Raw genomic sequence first — 17,064 nt, 5'->3', positions numbered from 1 at the left:
TTGATAATCGATGAGGGGCTGAGAGGGGATGGGGTGATGTGTGTTGGCTCGTTATCCTCATTGAACTTTTGCTATCATTTCCTTACTGTTCCGTCATTTGTTACTTTATCTTCAGAGATCTCACATAGTCAACAATGTATGTTTGCCTGTTTCACATCCCTTGACTTAAGAAGTCAAATGACAGAGTGGATTTCAAAGACAGTAGGGTAGTCAGTTTACTTGAACATTTTGAGAAGTATGATTCGTTGGCAATGGTCTGACATTCTCTGTGACTGATTGTGGTACATAAAAGAGTAAAGAAGCCATTGAAAACATACAAAATCATGTTCACAGTTCTACAGTAGTAATGTTTGGAATGCAGTACTTTCTGTATACACCTTGATTTTTTATCAAGCTATTCTCATCAGCTTTCATGTGTAGTTCATTGCTGTCATGTGGAGTGTTACCCACCAAATAATTGACAAAGACAGTGGAGGTAATAACTACTCTGGTTCAATGTATCAACTATGTTCTATGTCAGTGTTACAGTTTCCCTTTATGCAGCTACATAAATTGTTTTTGTTCAACTAGATGGTAATTCTTGTGACTATTCCAAATCCAGAGCTAGTCATTTGTATCCTCATACAACTACCACTTTAGTATCACAAAGACCTATCATGGAGTTAGGCACGCTGCACCAGTTACGTTGTACATCACCTCAAATGAAATAATTATTCAACTTTTTACTTCAGTCTGATGACCACTACACAGATAGAAAATGCATGTGGATAGTATATCCATTGCCACAGAAATAGCTCTGTGATACAAAAGTAGCAATTTTATTGCAGATTTCGTGTCAAAAATGTTCTGTGAACTTTGCAGGTAGAAGTCTGCTTTCCAACTGATTCTTGTTTTCTTGACATTAGTCTCTCCTGTTGCTGTGTTTTTCTTCATCATTATTTACTGTTTTTTCTGCATCCTCTCCTGGTATTTCACTTCCTTATTTTCACAATCTTCATCAGTTTTACTATGACCTTTTTTGTACCACACTTTTCTCATTCATTTTGTGTTCTGTTATACTTTTCTTATTTTCAAATACTTTCACTCATTCTAGTGTTACCAATTTTTTTCTGTTCTCACCTCAGCTAATTTATTGTTTCTGTTTGATTTCTTCTCCCAGTTTCTCCTTCCATAGTCCATGATCCATTATCTATTGACTACTCTACTCTCCACAGTAACATTGATAAATGTATCACAGTGGTCATGGTATTGCAACCACAATTGGGAAGAGCAGGTTTCAGTATTCATCCACCATCCAGATTTAGGTTTTCTGCCATTTCCATAAATTGGTTATGACAAATATGAGGATGGTTCCTTTGAAAAGGGCTTGACCTTTTGTCTTCTGCATCCTTATCTCATCTGCACTTGCATTTATCTCTAATGCTCTCATCATCAATAGTATATGACACCCTAAACTTCCTTCACTTTCTCCACAGTAGTGTTCTGATTCATTTTATTTGTTACTTTCCATTATTAATGTAAAATTTACTTCCATTCTTATCTCCCTAATTCCATCATATTTAGTGACTCACAGCAAGCCACAACTTCATTATTTTATTAACTTAAAAGTGTTCTTATCCTCTGTTATCGATAAAAGATTACATGATATCAGAAACTATAAATCTCTTATTTGTCTCTAGAAAAGCTGCTATCTCATACACCAGTAAGCAGACATTTTATTCATGCATTTAGTTTGACTGTTAAAGCCATTTTTGAATGTGTTGAAGAATATACCTGGTTTAAACAAAAATTTACTTGTATGGAGACAAAACTACGTGGCTGACATTTTGTTGATTCATTGCAACATTTTTAATTCTAAGGTCTTAATGCTCTAAATGGACATTTAAATGAGAATGGTATAGTTGTTCCTAATGGTGAAACTGTTTGATTAATACTATGTTGGATGACATTCTTTGTAGATTTTGTCAGTGTGAAAGTTCCCTCTTGTGTTTTGTGTTATTTGTAGTGCTTTACACATAAGCTCCAATGAAATATACCCCTGAATTTTATTTTTAAGTGCTTCATTTCAGTGATGCAAATAGTTTAAGCACAAGTTAAACTGCCATGTTCTCGCAATGAGTACGGATAACAGAACAGAAAACATATTAAAAATGAATGGTACATATGCCTACCACATAGAGCTCACCATGAATTAGAAGTCTTCAAAAGTGACAACACAAGCCCCTGCTTCTCCTTGCCGACCTATATCACATGGCGTATGGTGTGGTGATTTTGAAAATTTATTCAGGCTATTCCATGGCACATCTTTTAAACCAGGGTGACATAGTGTGGGTAGGCAGACAAACATCAGGGAGAATTTGTTTCTCTTTGAATGCATTAAAAGTATATGAAATACAGTGTGTGACTGCCTTTTGTCAAAGCACAGCTATGAAATAGATTGCATAAAATAGAAACGAAAATAACATCAATACACGGATTTCGATAGGGTTTTCAGCACTGAGTTGTGCAGCTCTTGTGAAAAGGCTTCAAGCTATGTTTCATAGCATGCATTATATCTGAGATACCTAGCAACAGCAGGGAGATCAGACTTCTGAAGTACCATCAAAAAAATATTAAAGAATCTTTCTGCCTTCCTCTCTAAATTTTTATACTGATATTGAGTATGTACACCACCAGTCAGTCACAGTGGGGCACTATTTATAAATGATGTAGAAGTTCTCCACCATTCCTTGGTTACCAAATTTGTTGAAACTGAGTAATTTTAGTATATCATCAGAACTTGGGTGTCACTGTCAATGAGCATCTCAACTGTGCAGGAGATACTATTGGCAAATTTCCTCTGTGGCCGTAGAAAGTTTCAGCACGTATTTTCACAGATTGTGAAATGTAAACTTGTGTAGTACTCTTTTTACCTAATCTCCATTCTTACAATATAATCAAACATGGAACAAGAGAGAACACTAGACTGTTAGAACTAACTATGAATACTTGTTCATTTTAAACTTGCAACATCTGTCCATGTGACCATGTCAATGCTTCATATATCCAGTGAGATTAGTTACAACTATGTGAGGTTGGTGACTACCATATGCTATGTTTATTTCATTGGCTCTTCAGTTTGCATGCTCCACAGTACTTCACATCAAAGATTAAGAACCTGTTATCTCATCATAATCGAAACACAAGGTCTCACCTGGTAACCTAGCTGTGCCTATCCATAAAATGAAACCATTTGCAAACTCCTTCCCCATTGCTGTCATCCAATTCTGTAACAAGCTGCCCTGTACTCTGCACACAATTAAATGCTCTGTTGCTTTTTAAGAAAAGTATTGAGCACTTCCTTCTGTCACCATCATATTGTTTCACCAAAAATTAATGTATATGGTCAGTTTACACTCTATAAAAAAGTAAATAAAATGTTCCCATCATCTCTCGTTTACGTTGTTTGCTTTCTCTTTTCATTTCACAGTCAGTCACTTCACTTTCTTCTTCACTATCTTCACCAATTGTATTTTATTGTGCTCCCTTGTCTCTCCACCTTCTGCCCCTTTTCTCATGTCTGTTACTGCTAGTGTCCATAGATGAAATCTACTTTCCTATAATTTGTCACTATTGTTGTACTTCACATGAATAAATGTAAACTGTGTTTGTTTTTTCTCTTTCTGCACTATAATAATTACAAAATGTTTTTTCAATGTTTCATATTAGACATGACATATAACATACTTATTGTAATGAATGTATAATAATAATAATAATAATAATACTTAATTCAGCATCAAATGATTCATTGCATATGTATAAAATCAGGTTACAATTCTTGATACATAGCACAATACTAGATTCTTCTGAATATGTGATTGATTAACAAAATGATTAAATTACAAATAAGATGGTGCTTAACACTATTTACATATTTTTTCAAAGCACTTCTTAATCTACATGTAAGTATGGTATTCTTCTAATGTGTGAAATGGATTTTGTAACAGGAATTTCTTAAGCTGAAATTTAAGCCTCATTGTGGGTAGGATCATAACTTTACTGGGCTAACTTTGAACCTGTGTATTGTGGACACTTTTCATAGAGTGCTGTTGTGGGGCTGCTGATGTAAAATTTTTCTTTATTTTTGGTATTGTACTGATACAAATTGGAACAAATGCTGGGGTTTTAGAATGTACATGTTTACTACGGTTAGTACACCTGTTATATTTTGCTCCACAGATGATTCTTATAGCCCTTTTTTGAAGTAGCAGTAGCTTATTTAGATTAGCTTTTGTTGTTGCTCCCCAAATTTCTATTCCGTAGATTCATTAAAGTACTGAACAATTTCATTTGTCACATTATTACAGTGGGTCTCTAGTTCATTAAATGATTACTTTTTCCACACAATGGATATACCACCTGCATACAGAAGTGTTTTGGAACTCTGAGTGTAATATCTTATGTTTATTTATTTCATTTATCTTACAGCTCGAAACATGTAGTTAACATGCATGGGCAATGTTACAATAATTACATTTATATTATTGATACACAATATATATAGATTACATGCTATTAAGTAAAAGATCATTTAAGTATATTTAACATAGCATCCCTGAGGTCAAATCATGTCAGCACCATACTGTATGGGCGCTTCAATATAAGCAATTTTTTCAACTCGTTTTTAAAAATTCTACCAGAAAGCTGTTTCAGGTTGTTTGGCAGAGAATTATAAAATATTGCTTCCTTAATGAATGGGGTATTTGTTGTTAGATTCAATCTTCTGCTCACCATGTGAAAGTCTGATTTGTGTCTTGTATCGTAATCATGGATTTCCATATTCCTGTTTGTCACTTTTTTGTCTTTTTTCACTAATAATATTGATTGAAACATATATACTGCATACATAGTCATAATATTAAAATTAATAAACAGGTTTTTGCATAAAGTTCTGGGTCTTACTTTTGCCATAGTTCTTATTACTCTTTTCTGCAATACATATACCCTCCTTATATTGTATTGGCTACACCTACCCCACAATAGATAGATACACCAACCCAAAATATACTATTTTTATTGCTTCAATATCTAGATATTGAACTAATCTCCATAGTAAATACAGACTAAATGTTATAAGTGGGATTCTTAGCCACATATGTAATAGCTCTCTGACGCAGGGTATTTTCCCAAATAGACTGAAGTATGCCATTGTTATACCACTGCATAAAAAAGGGGATACATCGGATGTCAACAACTACCGCCCAATCTCTCTTCTGACTGCCTTATCCAAAATTCTTGAAAAAAGTAATGTATTGTAGAGTAGTTTCACACCTTTGTAAAAATAAAGTTTTAACAAAATGTCAGTTTGGTTTCCAGAAGGATTTTTCAGCGGAAAATGCTATATATACTTTCACTAATGAAATATTAAATGCTCTGAGTAACCAGAAGTCACCCGTTGGGATTTTTTGTGATCTATCAAAGGCTTTTGATTGTGTAAATCATGGAATACTTCTAGATAAGCTCAAGTACTGTGGTATGAATGGGACAGTGCTCAAATGGTTTAAATCAAACCTAACTGGAAGAGTGCAGAAAGTTGAAATAAACAGTTCACATAATATGCAAGAAACTGGTGATTTCTCAAACTGGGGAACAATCAAGAATGGGGTGCCGCAAGGTTCGGTCTAGGGTCCTCTGCTGTTCTTAATATATATTAATGACTTGCCATTCTATATTCACGAAGATGCAAAGCTGGTACTTTTTGCCAATGATACAAGTATAGCTATCACACCCGACAGACAAGAATTAACTGGTGAAATTGTAAACGATGTTTTTCAGAAAATCATTAAGTGGTTCTCTGCAAATGGGCTATCATTAAACTTTGACAAAACACAGTATATACAGTTCCACACAGTAAATGGAATGACCCCATTAATAAATATAGACTTCGATCAGAAATCAGTAGCTAAGGTAGAGTATTCAAAATTTCTAGGTATATGCATTGATGAGGAGTTGAACTGGAAAAAACACACTGAGGATCTGCTGAAACATTTGAGTTCAGCTACTTATGCTGTTAGGGTCATTGCAAATTTTGGCAATATACATCTGAATAAATTAGCTTACCATGCCTATTTTCATTCTCTGCTTTCGTATGGCATCATATGCTGGGGTAACTCTTCATTGAGTAAAAGAGTGTTTTTTGCACAAAAGTGTGTAATCAGAATAATTGCTGGAGTTCATCCAAGATCATCCTGCAGACACTTATTTAAAGAGCTAGAAATCTTCACTGTAGCCTCACAATATACACTCCTGGAAATTGAAATAAGAACACCGTGAATTCATTGTCCCAGGAAGGGGAAACTTTATTGACACATTCCTGGGGTCAGATACATCACATGATCACACTGACAGAACCACAGGCACATAGACACAGGCAACAGAGCATGCACAATGTCGGCACTAGTACAGTGTATATCCACCTTTCGCAGCAATGCAGGCTGCTATTCTAGCATGGAGACGATCGTAGAGATGCTGGATGTAGTCCTGTGGAACGGCTTGCCATGCCATTTCCACCTGGCGCCTCAGTTGGACCAGCGTTCGTGCTGGACGTGCAGACCGCGTGAGACGACGCTTCATCCAGTCCCAAACATGCTCAATGGGGGACAGATCCGGAGATCTTGCTGGCCAGGGTAGTTGACTTACACCTTCTAGAGCACGTTGGGTGGCACGGGATACATGTGGACGTGCATTGTCCTGTTGGAACAGCAAGTTCCCTTGCCGGTCTAGGAATGGTAGAACGATGGGTTCGATGACGGTTTGGATGTACCGTGCACTATTCAGTGTCCCCTCGACGATCACCAGTGGTGTACGGCCAGTGTAGGAGATCGCTCCCCACACCATGATGCCGGGTGTATGCCCTGTGTGCCTCGGTCGTATGCAGTCCTGATTGTGGCGCTCACCTGCACGGCGCCAAACACGCATACGACCATCATTGGCACCAAGGCAGAAGCGACTCTCATCGCTGAAGACGACACGTCTCCATTCGTCCCTCCATTCACGCCTGTTGCGACACCACTGGAGGCGGGCTGCACGATGTTGGGGCGTGAGCGGAAGATGGCCTAACGGTGTGCAGGACCGTAGCCCAGCTTCATGGAGACGGTTGCGAATGGTCCTCGCCGATACCCCAGGAGCAACAGTGTCCCTAATTTGCTGGGAAGTGGCGGTGCGGTCCCCTACGGCACTGCGTAGGATGGTACGGTCTTGGCGTGCATCCGTGCGTCGCTGCGGTCCGGTCCAAGGTCGACGGGTACGTGCACCTTCCGCCGACCACTGGCGACAACATCGATGTACTGTGGAGACCTCACGCCCCACGTGTTGAGCAATTCGGCGGTACGTCCACCCGGCCTCCCGCATGCCCACTATATGCCCTCGCTCAAAGTCTGTCAACTGCACATACGGTTCACGTCCACGCTGTCGCGGCATGCTACCAGTGTTAAAGACTGCGATGGAGCTCCGTATGCCACGGCAAACTGGCTGACACTGACGGCGGCGGTGCACAAATGCTGCGCAGCTAGCGCCATTTGACGGCCAACACCGCGGTTCCTGGTGTGTCCGCTGTGCCGTGCGTGTGATCATTGCTTGTACAGCCCTCTCGCAGTGTCCGGAGCAAGTATGGTGGGTCTGACACACCGGTGTCAATGTGTTCTTTTTTCCATTTCCAGGAGTGTATATATTCAGTTATGAAATTTGTTATTAACAATCCGAATGAGTTCAAAAGTAATAGCAGTGTACATGGCTACAACACTAGGAGAAAGGATGATCTTCACTACTCAAGGTTAAATCTAACTTTGGCTCAGAAGGAGGTAAATTATACTGCCACAAAAGTCTTTGGTCACTTACCTAATAGCATCAAAAGTCTGACAGATAGCCATATAGCATTTAAAAGGAAATTAAAAGACTTTCTTAATGGCAACTCCTTCTACTCATTAGATGAATTTTTGGATATAGTGAGTGGGTAATTTCCCAACCTCCACAAATATATATATATAAGCGCCGGCAGGTTGATAGATACACAAACAAACACAAACATACACACAAAATTCAAGCTTTCGCAACCAACGGTTGCTTCATCAGTAAAGAGGGAAGAAGAGGGAAAGACGAAAGGATATGGGTTTTAAGGGAGAGGGTAAGGAGTCATTCCAATCCCGGGAGCGGAAAGACTTATCTTAGGGGGAAAAAAGGACAGGTATACACTCGCACACACACACACACACACATATATCCATCCACACATACACAGACACAAGCAGACATTTGTAAAGGCAAAGAGTGTGGGCAGAGATGTCAGTTGAGGCGGAAGTACAGAGGCCTCGACTGACATCTCTGCCCAAACTCTTTGCCTTTACAAATGTCTGCTTGTGTCTGTGTATGTGTGGATGGATATGTGCATGTGTGCGAGTGTCTACCTGTCCTTTTTTCCCCCTAAGGTAAGTCTTTCCGCTCCCGGGACTGGAATGACTCCTTACCCTCTCCCTTAAAACCCACATCCTTTCGTCTTTCCCTCTCCTTCCCTCTTTCCTGATGAAGCAACCGTTTGTTGCGAAAGCTTGAATTTTGTGTGTATGTTTGTGTTTGTTTGTGTGTCTATCGACCTGCCAGCACTTTCTTTTGGTAAGTCTCATCATCTTTGTTTTTAGATATATTTTTCCCACGTGGAATGTTTCCCTCTATTTTTATATATATAGTGTCATGTAATATTTTGTCTAATGTAATATCTTGTATAGACACCTTTTATTAACCTGACACGTTCCACATCATTACGAAGTGTCGTATTCATGATCTATGGAACAAGTACTAATTTAATCTAATGTAATCTAACCACAGACATGATCTATTTGCTGATTCCACGAAAGTCTGTCCTCTATATTTCCCCAGAAATTTACATTCTGAGCAGGTATTTTCCTGAATGTCCTCATTTACAACAGTATTTTTATTTGAGCCACTTGTCTTAAAATAGATTAAATTAGTTTTGTTAATATTGACCCTCAGGTTTTTTTTTTTTTTTTTTTCAAAATGTGTTTGAGCTTTTTCATCAAAATTCTGTAACACTGAATTTAGGCCATCTTTACTATGTGCCCAGCAAACCCCAGAGGTGTCATCAGCATACATAGTAATATGATGACTGGTGTCTAATACTTTTGGGAAATCATTCACATAGCAAATAAACAAGAAGGGGCCCAAGATACTGCCTTGCGGCACACCAAAATTTATATTTCTTATCTTTGATCTTCTTTTTTCGATTACCTCTCCATTATCATACACAACTTCTGTGCATTGTTGTCTATCTTTAAGGTAAGATTCTATTAAAAGCAACAGTTTCCCACTGACACCATTACAAGCAAGTTTACTTAAAAGAGTGCCATGATGGACTCTGTCAAACGTTTGGAAAGATCTAAAAACACTCCTGCCATTTTGTAACCCTCATTTATTTTCTCCATCAGACGGTGTACAAACTGTACTGCTGCAGATATGGTGCTCCGACCACTTTTAAAGCCATGTTGGATCTCTCCTATTGAGTTATTCGTATTATAGTGTTCAATTAAGATTTCTAGCATTATTTTTTCAATTAATTTACCAAACACTGAGGTTAAGGCAACTGGTCTGTAGTTCTGTGGTTGCTTTCTTTCCCCTTTTTTATATAAAGGTTTAACTATAGCAAGTTTCTGTTTCTTCAGAAACACACCTTCTTCAAGTACACAATTTATTAGATGGACTAATGGTCTGGCTAACTCACCCTTGCATTTTTTCAGTAGAGAAGGAGAAAATTCATCCCATCCAGCTGATCTTTTATTTTTTTAGGCTGTTAATTAGCTGTGTTACGTCCTTGATGGTTACTGTAGGTAGCTTACAAGAGACCAGTTCCTTTTCCTTATATTTAAACTGCCTCTCCTGTTTCATGCAAATATCATTTTCAATAGCATCTATAAAGTAATCATTAAATATATTGCTAACTATATAAGGATCAGAAAAATTGTCATTATGTGTACTTAACTCTATATTAATAATTTTAGTTTTTGAATCAGTGTTCCTCATATCATCAACTACTGCCCAGCACGACTATGAGACACAGTCAGAATTTCTGATCTGTATGCTAATATATTCTATTTTCCTTCTCCTTACTTCCTTGCGATACTCATATTTATATTTTTTTATAATCATCTTTATATAAATCAAGACTGGTTTCTCTGTGTAGCTTATACATATACTCCATTCCTTCTTTGAGTCTTTTTGTTTTATCATCCAGTTTTACACGTTTGACTACTGGAGGTTTATTTTTATTTACATTGATCTTCTTTGCCGGGATAGTAATATCTATATGTCTAGTTAAAATTTTTACAAATACTTCCCATTTGCTGTCAACTCCCCTTTCTCTATAAACTGATTCCCAAGATTCTTGACCCAAAGTTTTCTTTAGCAAGGTGATGTTGTATTCAGAAAATAATCTTCTATTCTCATATTTTTTGTTTTTTTTTTAAGTTTATTAAGACAACCAATGACTAATGATTGTCCTAGATGATCAGATATGTGCCCGTTTACAGTCTGTTCTGACACAACATTTTCGTAATATATATATATGCTGCTTGACTCAGTTATTCTAGTGGGCACATGACCAAGTAGATCTTTAATATCATAGGATCTTATGCAGTCTTGTAAACCTTTGCATTCTTGGCTGTCACTTAGTGTGTTTATATTGAAGTCTCCTAACATTATAATATTTACTGTATTGCCACCCTTGCTTAGCTTCCCCAATACACTATCCAGTGCTTCCAGGAAAACCTCGAGATAACCAGGAGGGGCTCAATATATACCTACCACAATAAGTGGGACAGATACAATCATTAACTTAATTATCACCGCTTCAAAATCTTTCTCAATACAATAATCATTAACCCATGATACTTTTTCTACGGAACTTATTAGGTTACATTTCCGTACATAAGTAGCAACTCCCCCTCCTTTATGTTCTACAGAAAAACGAAGTAAGATTATTCTCCTGTAACTTATAATATTGAATATTATGGTTAGTTTTTTGATGCTCTGTAACCACGATTACATGTGAAGCTAGATCTGTAACTAAGGCCTCAAATACATCGATTTTGTTGCCCAAGCCCTCAACATTATAATGTAAAAATGGTACATTAGTACAATCATGAGAGGATATATCCTTGTCAAGGTCAATATTATCACACAAATTGAAAGTTTCTAAATTAGGAACACTGAGGGACTTTGTTTTCCTAAAAAATCAACAGTCTTGACATTGCAGTGAGGAATTATTTCCATTTGCTTGCTCTGCAGGCATATATAATTATCATTTCTGTCTTTCGTGTGTATGACATCTGAGGTACAAGGTAGCAGATTTGAATTATTGCTTTTTATTTCCTCAATAGCTCTGTTGATGTCAGTTGCTAGAGTAGTCTTACCGAGACGATTAAGATGTAGTCCATGTATAGTGAAGCTGCTTCTTTGATAACTGTTAAGGTCCAGCAGTCTCACATTTTTTAACTTTGAGTAGAAATGTTTTAATTTTTTATTTGTAGATCGGATTTCTCTGTTCACACGCGACCAGTCAGACAGATCAAATCTCGCTGGAATATTTGACACGATCACATTTGTATGGGACAACATCATTAACATAACAATCAACTTTTTAATAAATGAACTGGCCTCGTTGCGATAAATGACATTTGAACCTGCTATAATAACAATGACATCACTTTCTGTAAAATTGGTGCAGTCGTTGTTTACAGAGCTTGTTACATCAACAAACTTTGCCCCAGGTTTAATAACAGATGAAATTCGCACGTTTTCTGTGGTCGAGTTAGACATACAATCTGTCATTTACATAAATCAAAAACAGAAGAGCACCCAGTACTGAGCCTTGGGGCACTCCATATTTTATGTTAGGGATTTTGGATTTGTGAACACCACTTTCAGTTTTAAGCAGTACAAACTGTTTTTGGTTACTCGTGTAAGATTTTATTAGGTTGTGAGCAATGCCTCTGATGCCAATGTTCCATTCTGGTGTTAACACAGTCAAGAGTTTCCTCAGGTTGAGGTATATGCCTGCGACACGTTGCTTGTTCTCAGTGCCACTTATTGTCTCTTCAATTAACTAATCGGGTGCTGTGCTTATTGATTTACATTTTATGAAACAATTTTAATTTTCAAACATTAGATTGTGCATTTGGAGAAAGTTTATATTTCTGCTGTATATGACTTTTTCAGATATTGTGGAAAAGACGGCAAGTATAGAGATTGGTCTGTAGTTTTGAATTTTGAGTTTGTCTCTTTTTTTAAAGATTGGTGTTACATACACAAGTACAGAGACATTTTGTTTGCACACTTTTAATACACTAGTACTGAGGCTATGGCGCCCTCCAGAACTGGAATATTTTCGGAAGCTAATGATATTAACTATTTATTTCAGTTCATAGGGGCTAGACATATGCTATGCTCAGGTGGATTGCCTTTAACTGCAGGTTATTATGTTTGTCATTGATAGCTTCCCCTACTGAAGAAAAATATCTATTGAATATATTAGCAATTTCAAGTTGATCTTTTACCACCATCCCATTGTGGTCAATAATAAAGTCCATACAGGATTTGTCTCTGCCTGTTCTAAAACTATTTATCACTCCCTCGACACCAGCAGTAACACTGTGTGAAGCCTGGACTTTGTTTGCAACGTAGCTGCTCCTGGTCTGTATTAATGAATCTATATAGTATTCTTGATAAGTTTTGAATGCCTCCTTTAGCTTGAGATTTTGTCTGTTATTCAACATTGCACTTTGAAATAATTTTAATTTTTCCCTAGCTTCAATGACATCATTATTTATCCAGCTACTTTTGTTTATATTTTTAGTTCGCTTAACTTATGTGGCTACAGTTGGGCATGTGGTATCGAAACAGTAGTATCAGTCAGCAGCAAAGTTATCATAGGAAAAGCTATCATTCTCAAATTGTGGTGTGTGTGCTAACATGCAGTTCAGTGTATTGATGTCATCATTACACATAACTCTTTTGCTTATATATAGTTTCTTTTTAGTGGCAAAGGACATCTCATTTGCCTCCAATTGAAGCTGTACTGCATAGTGATCAGAGATGGCTACTTTTAGAGCAGATGTGCTGTAGGAAAGCTGGGTCATGTTTGTTATTATATTATCCAGTCATGTTTTGCTGTTGCCAATCTCTCTAGTTGGCTCATGGATAACTGAGGTCAGATTAGATTAGTACTTGTTCCATAGATCATGAATACGTCACTTCGTAATGATGTGGAACATGTCAGGTTACTAAAAGGTATCTATACAAGATATTAAATTACACAAAATATCACATGACACTTAAGTTTTTTGTGGGGGTTGGTGAAATTTAACCATTCCCTACGTAAATGTCCAGGTTTGCCACTGTCACATGGGTCTCTGTGTCCAAAAAAAATTCATGCTTCCTGTTCCGTATTGTTGTTGTGGGCTTCAGTCCAAAGACTGATTTGATGCAGCTCTCCATGCTACTCTATCCTGTGCAAGCCTCTTCATCTCCAAATAACTACTGCTTACAATCTAAGGCGCTGCAATCATGGACTGTGCGGATAGTCCCGGCGGAGGTTCGAGTCCTCCCTCGGGCATGGGTGTGTGTGTTCGTCCTTAGGATAATTTAGGTTAAGTAGTGTGTAAGCTTAGGGACTGATGACCTTAGCAGTTAAGTCCCATAAGATTTCACACACATCTTTTTTGAATCTGCTTAGTGTATGTATCTCTTGGTCTCCCTCTATGATTTTTACCCTCCACGCTTCCCTCCAATATTAAATTGGTGATACCTTTATGCTTCAGAATGTGTGTCCTACCAACCAATCCCTACTTGTAGTCAAGTTGTGCCTCAAATTCCTCTTCTCCCCAATTCTATTCAGTACCTCCTCATTAGTCATGTGATCTACCCATCTAAACTTCAGCAGTGTTTTGCAGCACAACATTTTAAAAGCCTCTATTATCTTCTTGTCTACACTGTTTATCATCCATGTTTCGGATCTGTACATGTCTACACTCCACACAAACAGTTTCAGAAAAGACTTTCTGACACTTAAATCTATACTCAATGTCAACAAATTTCTCTTCTTCAGAAACGCTTTCCTTGCCATAGCCAGTATGCATTTTATATCCTCTCTAATTTGACCATCATCTGTTACTTTGCTCCCCAAATAGCAAAGCTCATCTACTACTTTAAGTGCCTGATTTCCTCATCTAATTCGCTCAGCATCACCCAATTTAATTTGACTACATTCCATTATCCTCATTTTGTTTTTGTTGATGTTCATCTTACATCCTCCTTTCAAGACACTGTCCATTCCATTCAGTTGCTCGTCCAGGTCCTTTGCTGTCTCTGACAGAATTATAGTGTCATCAGCAAACCTCAAAGTGTTTATGTCTTCTCCATGGATTTTAATTACTACTTCAAATTTTTGTTTTGTTTCCTTCACTGCTTGCTCAGTATACAGATTGAATAACATCGAAGATAGGCTACCACCCTGTCTCACTCCCTTCTCAATCACTGTGTCCCTGTCATGCCCCTCAACTCCTATAACTGCCATCTGGTTTCTGTACATATTGTAAATAGCCTTTTGCTCCCTGTATTTTACACCTGCTACCTTCAGAATTTGAAAGAGAGTACTCCAGCCAACATTTGTCAAGAGCTTTTTCTAAGTCTACAAACACTAGAAATGTAGGTTTGCCATTCCTTAACCAATCTTCTATGATACCCTGGGCCTTGTTTCGGCTTAGGTCTTTCAGTGCTCAGTCAAATTCTTCATGTAGTATCATATCTGCCATTTCATCTTCATCTACGTTCTCTTCCATTTCCATCATATTGCCCTGAATTACATATCCCTTGTATAGACTCTCTATGCACTCCTTCCACCTCTTTCCCTTCCTTGCTTAGGACTGGTTTTCCATCTGAGCTCTTGATATTCATACAAGTGGCTATCTTTTCTCGAAAGGTTTCTCTTATTTTCATGTAGGCAGTATCTATCTTACCCCTGATGATATATGCTTCAACATGCACTTCCTGTCGATCTCATTTTTGAGATATTTGTATTTCTTTTTGCCTACTTCATTTACTGCATTTTTGTATTTCCTTCTTTCATCAGTTAAATTCTGTTACCCAAGTATTTCTGCTAGCCTCCATATTTTTAGCTACTTGATCCTCTGCTGCCTTCGCTATCTCATCTTTCAAAGCTACCCATTCTTCTACTGTATTTGTTTCTCCTTGTTCTTGTCAGCCATTCCCTAACGCTTTCTCTGAAACACACTACAACCTCTGGTTCTTTCAGTTTACCCAGGTCCCATCTCCTTAAGTTCCTACCTTTTTGCAGAGTCTTCAGTTTTAATCTACAGTTCATCACCAATAAATTGGGGTTAGAGTCCATGTCGGCCCCTGGAAATGTCTTACAATTTAAAACCTGGTTCCTAAATCTGTCTTACTATTATGTTATCTGTCTGAAACTATCCAATATCTCCAGGCCTCTTCCATGTATACAACCTTCTTCCATGATTCTTAAACCAAGTGTTAGCTATGATTAAGTTATGCTCTGTGCAAATTCTACTATACGGCTTCCTCTTTCATTTCTTACCCCCAGCCCATGTTCACATACTACTTTTCCTTCTCTTTCTTTCCCTACAGTCAAAGTCCAGACTCCCATGGCTATTAAATTTTCATCTCCCTTAAGTATCTGAATAGTTTCTTTTATTGCATCATACATTTCTTCAGTCTCTTAATCATCTGTGGGGCTCTTAATGTACCATTCACCACCTCTACATACATTTCTGCAGCACTGAAATTTAATGGAAATGTCACCTGGCAGGCTTGGGCTTCCCGTTTGTATTTAATGCCTGAGTATTCTACCCCTATCCATTCATGGCTTGTTTCTATAATCCTGCTACTGCTGCCCAGCTACACCACAGTTCTCAGTGCTGCCTCTAGACATGGCTTGCAGATCCACACCTATAACACCTTACATCAGTAGATAAAATATCTCACATGTTGCTTACCCCTGTTGTCGTATCTATTTCCTCCCACTCCACAGGTTTTCTAACTGCAGCATTTTTGGGGTAACTGCTTTAACCTTCCTAAACATATCGAGTGGCAGACCCATCAGAAAATTCTCTAGTGCCCTCTGCTCTGATTCCTGGAGGATGACCTTACTTGCTTCGCCACTTCCCATTAATTTGTATGTATTTGCTTTGGCTTTCTTTGTCCTATCTCTAAAACTCTCTACTGACTCACTGTGTTTCTGTGTCATTCTATTTAACAGCTCCCAGAAAAACCTTATGCTTTTCTGTTTCTTATAGTGGTACTGGAGCCCTTATCATAATTCTCAAATGTGAATGCGTTTCCCAATCCAGAATACGAAAATAAACAAATTTGTCTTGGCTGCTTACTACTGCAGGAAAAACAGCAAACAGGGTGGGGTAGCAATTTACACAAAGGAAAATGTAGATTTTATTACACTACCTGACTTAACTAGGGCAAATGTCGAAAAGGATTATGAAATTGCAGCTATAAAAATTACTCAGTTCAACCTGGTTATTGCTACAGTTTACCGATCACCGTCCGGGAATTTTGAACTTTTCTTAAACAAAATGGAGTCATTGCTAAATAAAGTAAATAAAATAGATTGTGAATTGATAATCTGTGGTGACTTCAATATTGACTTCCTCCTGAATAGTGGAAATAGGGAGACCATTTTGAACCTTGCAACGTCCTACAATTTAAAGGCTGAAGTAAAAGCAGCTACCCGAGTATCAGAAACTTGTCAAACAGCTCTTGATCAGTTTCTAGTAAAGAAGAGTTTACACAACACCTCACTAAAAATTTTCAATGCAGGTTTTAGTGATCATCTTGCTCAAATATTAAGCATAAAAGTACAAGGCAGTATTATTAACAACATGTCTCTTAGAACAGCATATCGAAGCTATAATCAGCATAATGTGAACTACTTCAACAACTTATTACAGAAAGAAAAATGGCTAGGAGTGT

The 17,064-nt window shown here is 37.7% G+C and overlaps 1 protein-coding gene across 4 annotated transcripts in view; it reads left to right on the top strand.

Moving 5' to 3' along the window:
• LOC124605113 (kelch-like protein 38) overlaps positions 1 to 17,064 on the top strand; it is a 136,607-nt gene that overhangs the window by 48,407 nt on the left and 71,136 nt on the right. The gene's annotated exons all lie outside the window — the stretch shown is intronic.

The sequence above is a fragment of the Schistocerca americana genome, chromosome 1 (assembly GCF_021461395.2).
Source record: "Schistocerca americana isolate TAMUIC-IGC-003095 chromosome 1, iqSchAmer2.1, whole genome shotgun sequence".
In the NCBI taxonomy this organism is placed as follows: Eukaryota; Metazoa; Arthropoda; class Insecta; order Orthoptera; family Acrididae; genus Schistocerca; species Schistocerca americana.
Note: the sequence above shows the minus strand (reverse complement) of the source record. Positions and strands in the feature narration are given on the sequence as shown.